Below are 7,691 nucleotides of genomic sequence, written 5' to 3'. Positions count from 1 at the left end.
GGTGGTGATGACTAGCTGCCTTCCCTCTAGTCTTACACTGCTAAATTAGGGACGGCTAGCGCAGATAGCCCTCGTGTAGCTTTGCGCGAAATTCAAAACAAACAAACAATTTTTAAAATTTGAAAGAAACTTTCAGTGGCAATATCAGGAGCTTTAAAAAACTCTGAAAATCGAATACTTTTTGTTTGTGAGCATAAATATTTCTCCGGGTTTTTTAATAAAAACTAACCTTCTATCACTTCAACGAAGTTGTGTCTTTTTTAATTAAAACATTTTTGGACAACTTGGCAACATGTCTTTCACAAATAGAAAAGAGTACCCATGGGTAACAGCTTCAGCCCATATGTTACTGATTTGTTATATCTAAATTCAAGTTATCTTTTACAAAGGAACTTATTAACGAATAATTTAACACTACTTGAGACATTAATCACCTTTGTAGGTGTATTTACTATATCGTTTTAACGAATTTCCAAGATTTTCTTGACACCGAAAGCTTATTTATCCACCACAACCCCACCACCACCATTACCACCGGTGGTAAACACGTTCTTTTACTAAAAAGAACGCACTTAAACTAAACTTTTTTAAATATTGTTAATCAAAAGTTAAATTCAAACTTTTTGAATAAAATAAGCCACTTTTAATTTTGAATTATGATTGAAATTTCCCAAACAAGTTACAGAAGGGCGTTTCTCGTGGTTAGCATGCCGGGCGGAAGAAAGTCCAAGGTCTAAACACACTCCATAGTTTCAGGTGTTGATGCATTACAAGAATGACACCCTTCCCGTTATTCAGTTATTATGTACTGACTGTGAATTGGACGGTTCATGACACGAGGTCATTCAGAGCAAAACATGCTCTGCCTTTGGGGCTGTGGAGGTGCTTTACTTATACCTACAAATATCACTACTCGGTCAGCTAAGGGTAACATAACCAGAGACCTTTTGGACCATTTAGGCAGTTCTATCCACTAAATTAACCTTATCATTCAAATATTCATCAAGCTTTCCCATAAACTTCCTTAAATTTACTGCCTCCAAAATCCGAAGGCAACTTATTCCAAAGGCCAACCACCCTGTTAGAAAAATAAAACTGTCTTAGCTTAAGATGATTCCTACACTGTCAAAACCTATATTTATGTCTCCTAGTCTTACCATTCTCACTGGTAAGAATGAAAAAAGATGATGCATCGACGATATCAATTCCTTTTACAATTTTAAACACCTCACTCAGATCCCTTCTAATTCTTCTTTTTTTCAAGAGAAAACAAGTTGGGGGATCTTAGCCTACTTTCCATCCCCTGTATCGTCCTAATAGCCCTCCTTTGAACTCTTGGCAACAATATCAATGTTTTTCCTAAGGTAATGAGCTAAAAACTGAACACATATTCCAAATGTGGCCTAACCAGTAACCTATACAATGACATTATAACCTTTTTAGACTTGTTTTTAATATTTTTGTATATAAAAGTTAAAATCCTATTTGCCCTGCCACTAATGATAGCACATTACTTGGATGGCTTAAGAGACTGATGAACCAGAACAGCAAGATATTTTTCTTCCATAACTAGTTTAAATTACAAGTATCTTGAAACTTTTGTGGAATAAGACCCTTGGAGCCATAAACAAACTCATCGTTATACTTATTAGTGTTTCAAAATGCGCTAAAACGTTATAAACATAACTCTTCAGAATAACTACTGTGTTTGAAATGTATTTAAATAGACTTTTAATTGGTATAAGCAGTATTTCCAGACACTAAAAGGTGACAGACTGCATTTTACCAAAACCTGAATTTTTCTGATGGAACTCAAACTAAATATAAACCAATGAAATTAAAACTACTTATTATTAGACCTAAACTCCTTTATTCGTTCACTACTTCAATGATATTCAACTGATAATATTCATATAAGCAGATTTGTTAAATAAATAATTTAGCTAAACAATGTGAAATCAGTGAGGGAAATTTTCAAACTATAAACTATAATCAAATAAAATTTTGAATTGTTAAAAATATACGATTAATAGTTTTGTCACATACGAATAATGGCCAATATTTTAAGTTTATCTCAACATTTATTTGTTATGACAATATACATTTACTTACATATTTTTTTAACAGGTTTCGTAGTTTGGATTCTGAGGTGAGCCTTAACATCTGTCAATTTGAAATTGGCTTCGTAACGTTCTCCGGTCAGAAGAGGTATCGTTTTAAGTTTGCCTGTTTAAACTTGTCTGTATATTTTTATGATAGCGGCTGCTATTTATTTCGCCGAAGTAAAAACAGATGAAGCGATTTGCTAACAGTATGATGAAAAACAGATTTTTACTCTACGTGTTATCATAGCAGATAGATTTTAAACATAAGTAGTGTTAGGCTCTAATGTTTATATAATATATGACAGAACATTGGCTAGTGCAAACTTTCCACACATGCAATTTCTTTCAGAAGTTTCGCACAAAGCTACACAAAGGACTATCTGTGCATAGCCGACACCCCGATAGGTTAGAGGAAAGGCAACTAGTCAATAGGCTACTCTTGTCCGACCGAATGGTAAGATGCGAATGTCATTTATAGAGTGCATCCATGGCCCCAAAGTGCAGAGTGCATTTTTGGAGCAATAAGACATGAACCATGAACCCTCATACACACTAACAGCTAGGCAACATGTACTTCAAACAGAGGAGACCCGTAGACTGTTGTTCTGTAATCAAATTTTGATATTAGGAAATAAAGTAGGTTGATGAGCCCAAATAAACCAATATTTTTTTCCACAGACAGAGTCCTAAAAACGTCCAGCATCCTGGTAGCTTAGCTATAAGCTTGAGGGATTAAGAAACTAAAATTCGAGATTAACTTCCTGCGGTGAGCACAGCACAGTTAGTTAATTGTGCAGTTTTGAGCTTTAGATGGTTAGGGCGCTCGATTCGCAATCTGCGGTTCGCGAATTCGAATCCCCGTTCCATAAACATGCTCGTCCTTTCAGATATGAGGGCGTTATTATGTTTCGATCAATCCCACTATTCCTTGGTAAAAGAGTAGCTCAAGAGTTGGCGGTGGGTGGTGATGACTTGCCGCTTTCCCTCAAGTCTTTCATTGCTAAATTAGGGACGGCTAGCGCAGATAGCCCTCGTGTAGCTTTGTGCGAAATTCATAACAAACAAACTTAAAAAATAAACAAGATCAGAAACCTGTTTACCCAGAAAATAATTTATTTCACTTCTGCAGCGTCTTTCCATTTTTATCGGTTTATATTATATTTTTTGTTTTGTATTGCTATTAGATAGACTGTATACAAACAAAGAAAAAATTGCTGGTAACTGAACTAACTTCTCACAGATGGATGTTCTATCAAAACGTTTTTTTTAAGATTTCAGTCGAATGCCGACAGTCAAAGAGAAAAATCCTTCATAAGCTTAGAGTTAATATCAGTATAAAATTTCGAAATAATTAGCGGACATCGTTATTGAAGGCTATCAAGTGAACTAGGCTGTTCTACACTCTAAAGAAAACAATCACCCAATTCAACACTGAAAAAGAAAGATATGCCTTCCGAAAACGCTCAGATTATTGAGTTTCTTATTTTGTGGAAAAAAAAAGAAGAATGATAACATACCCTTAAGAAAACGTTTGTGTGTCTCTATACTCAAATTCCTTTATTTCTATCTTTGGGCATGATGGTATTAAATATATTTCTCATCTTAATCTTTGAAAACTAGTCTGTGAAATTTGCGTTCGTCAAAATTACTTTAAGTTTGGTTTGTTTTGAATTTCGCACAAACATACACGAGGTCTATCTGCGCTAGCAGTCCTTAATTTAGCAGTGATAGACTAGAGGGAAGGCAGTTAGTTATCACCACCCACCGCCAACTCTTTTACCAACAAATAGTGGGATTGACCGTAACATTATAACGCCCCTACGGTTGAAAGGGCGAGCATGTCTAGTGGGACAGGGATTCGAACCCGCGACCCGCAGATTGCGAGTGGAGCTCCCTAACCACCTGGCCATGCCGGGCCAATCCTTTTGTTCTAGAGCAGATCAATGTTTTTTGCTTTTGTTAATCACGTGTATGTTTTTTAAAACAATATAATTTTTGTATATAATTTTTACGACTTTACTGAAGCAATTTTAATCTAAAGATCTAAAATATTTAGAAACTTTAGATCATCTTGACCCATTTCTTACATTATTAGGTAAAATGAATGACGTAACTTTTAACGTTCTCAGTATTTTCATTAATAAAACACGTAAGTAACAACCGTAAATAAAGTGCGTTAATTTGTGCTACATACTTTCTTTGAGATCTGAGTTATAGATGGTCAGATATGACCTTGCGGACGACTTTATAGCATTTATAAATAAATGAACTAGATTTTAAAAACGGATATCCGGATGTGAGCCAGATGTTAAAACACAAATTCACATTTGAGTCACATCTTAAAGTACAACTCAAGATATGAGCAATAGTCATGAGGTTTGTGTATAACCCTCGATACTTAAGCAGTATCCGTCTTCAAGTTCCACACATCGTAACTTACATGTACGTGGTATGTAAACCTTTTATACATTAGGTACGTTTATCCCCTCTCTCGGTGATACACTAAAAGTGCGCACACATGTAAAGCAGACAGAAAAACTGTGTTCAAACTACACACAGAGGGGGAATGGTAAAATGAATTAATGTGTGAGAGAGAGATATCATATACGAAAAAATCGAACCCCACAAAGGAATTGGGATACATCATATATCATATTGGGATACATTATATATCATATTTAACTTTTATTCACCAACTTTATATGTGGAATGTAAAAATAACTTAAAATTAGGAGTGGATATGGAAACTGAAGACAAAAATAGCTTACATTTAAAATTAATATTTATTGTCTTCAGTCAGTTATAGAAAGGTAGAAAAATTATAAAATAAAGAAATATGTTATACAGATTGTTGGATTGGTAATTACAGTTTATACCCTGAAGTTTTCATTCCAGCCCCCATAATTGGCAAATATCTTTATGAAAAATGTAATCAAAACTAAGGACAACAAGTCAATATACACTTCAAATCAAGGGGAAAAGTATTAATTTATGTGTCCGACTGTGGCCTTGTGGTTAACACATCTCAATGAATTTTTGGATCGAGACGTGATATTACCAAGTACGTGCTTCGTACTGTCATCTGTAGGAGCGTTATAAGAATGAGAGTCACTCCCACTATTCGCTTAAAAGTAGTCGCTTCCCGCAGCGGGTTGCCTTCTCTCTCTGATCAGCAGTTCAAAATTAGGGATGGCTAAGGCTGAATCGTTGAGATCTCTGGCTTGGATGTTTAGCCCATTGTGCGCATGAGATGACGTTAAACAGAACAAACAAACAAACGAGACTTATCTTCCTAATTTCAGTTATTTATATAATAAGTCATCCAACTTCCTCTCTAATGAGCATGCTGTAGAAACAAGTATCCATCTTTAAAGGTGATCTTAGGTAACTCTGCATACTATATAAAATACATCTAGTGATTTTACAGAGCTAACTGACACGTGGTGATGTCCGAAACAGGAATGATATAAGTGAAGTAATCAGCAGTGCACTGTTTTAATTGGTCATATTGCTTCTTACTGTGCCTTTTCCTGACGTTTATCAGTACAGGTTATTATTTTGTAGCCCGGCAAGGTCGGGTGGTTAGGGCGCTCGACTCGCAATCTGCGGGTCGCGGGTTCGAATCCCTGTCCCACCAAACATGCTCGCACTTTCAGCCGTAGGGGCGTTATAATGTGACGGTCAATCCCACTATTCGTGGGTAAAAGAGTAGCCCAAGATTGGCGGTGGGAGGTGATTACTAGCTGCCTTTCTTCTAGTCTTACATTGCTAATTAGGGACGGCTAGTGTAGATAGCCCTCGTGTAGCTTTGCGCGAAATTCAAAACATACAAACAATTATTTTGTATGCATTGATTTATGACATTAGGTACTTAGAGTCAGTTTTTGTTATATCGAATTGGTTTAGTCAGTTTATTTTACTTCTTATTTTCATTTATATGTCTTTGGTTTACTTTTGATCAGAAGTTATTAGTAATTTAGCATCATAGATCACTGGCTCAATACCACTCTTTCTTAGATAGGCGATATTAAATATTTTATAGTCTTTGGTGCTCTCTCTTCAAAGCCTTCCTAGCACTAAGATGTTGAGTAAGATCAGGAGTTCCTAATGGTAACGTTCTTGATGGTTCCTCGTGTCTTCCGATATTACCTACGGGATGTTGTAATATAATTTAACTAACTTACAATATACATATCTGCCTGTGTCATAAACTTATGCATTACTATTTTAAATTACGAGTATCTTGAAACTTGTGAGAAATAAGACCCTTGGAGCCATAAACAAACTCGTCGTTATACTTTTTAATGTTTTAAAATGCGCTAAAACGTTATAAACGTAAGTCTTTGAAACAACTACTGTGTTTGAAACGTACTTAGATAGACTTTTAAGTGGTATTAGCAATATTTCTAGACACTAAAAGCTAACAGACTGCATTTTACCAAAGCCTGGATTTTTCTCATGGAATTAAACCTCAATATAAACGTTATATATTTGCTAGTGTCATTATAATTTTTTCCTTCAGATTTAATGCATTTTCCAATAGGTTCAATACTAGTACTAATAACTTAAGCATCTTGAAATAACTCCCTCAATCACCTCAATTCATTACTCTCTTGCAACCTCAGTTTGCCTCAAACTAGGATTTTCCCCGTTGTTTTTATTGCTACTTTTACGTTCATTCTGAATGGCGATAATTAACACGTGAATTTCTTTACCACATATTAAAAACTGTGGGAAATACCAACTCATATATATATATAAACTGAAGCTTGTATCCTAGATAATATGTTGTGTAGAGAGACTTGTAATGATTGACACCACCTGGAGATGAAGACCACAGGTAAGAATAGCAAACCGTCTACTAGAAAAAAGCATGGCTGACTGGGGCAAAACAATTTATGCCAGGTAGGATGCCGAGGAAGGGATTGAAGCTTTGCTGCATATTGCAAAAAGAGTTGTTGACGACGAATATGAAATGGTGGTCCAAAAGACTCAGTGTACAAACCTTAGGACTGGAATAATGCAGAAAGCTTCAGTGTAAAGCCAAAGCCCCTGATGGTGGATGTGGTTTAACATCCTCAAAGCTGAGGCTCTGAAAGAAGTATACATCCAGACACATAATGGAGCTTATATCGAATAATGACACGATAAATATGGAACATGGAACGCTAATCTACTCCCCAACATCTCGAAGAAAAGACAGGGAACATATATTACATGCCCTTTGAACACTTTATCTTCAGCTGCTTCAAGTGAAGAGTGAAGGTCAGCTTATTATCTAGAACAAGTTCCAGAAATATAGTATAAGCAACATTGGAAATTCATACTCCACCCCAATAGAGCTCTGGCTTAGGCTGCAGACTCTTTTGGGGGGAAAAAGTGCATAGAACTAGTTTTTGAAGTTTTTGGGGGCAGTTTGAGTTGGCACTTAATTATATATATATATATATATTCTTCTCAAGAAGTCGATAAGCCGTCTTAACGTTGTTAGAACAACGGGTAAAAGTTGTAGTTAGTGATGACTACCACAACCCTATCAAGACGTCTAACAATGCACTTACAAAATGGAGCCATCAAAGAACACTG

General features: G+C 35.8%; 1 protein-coding gene across 1 annotated transcript in view; it reads left to right on the top strand.

The window, feature by feature from the left end:
• LOC106457043 (diuretic hormone receptor-like) overlaps positions 1-7,691 on the top strand; it is a 63,493-nt gene that overhangs the window by 14,918 nt on the left and 40,884 nt on the right. The window contains exon 2 of the mRNA XM_013916427.2: positions 2,128-2,149. The gene's annotated coding sequence lies outside the window, so the exon portion shown is untranslated. The remainder of the gene's footprint in view (positions 1-2,127; positions 2,150-7,691) is intronic.

Source organism: Limulus polyphemus, unplaced genomic scaffold (assembly GCF_000517525.1).
Source record: "Limulus polyphemus unplaced genomic scaffold, Limulus_polyphemus-2.1.2 Scaffold286, whole genome shotgun sequence".
NCBI classification, from domain to species: domain Eukaryota; kingdom Metazoa; phylum Arthropoda; class Merostomata; order Xiphosura; family Limulidae; genus Limulus; species Limulus polyphemus.
This window is presented reverse-complemented; position numbering and strand designations above follow the sequence as displayed.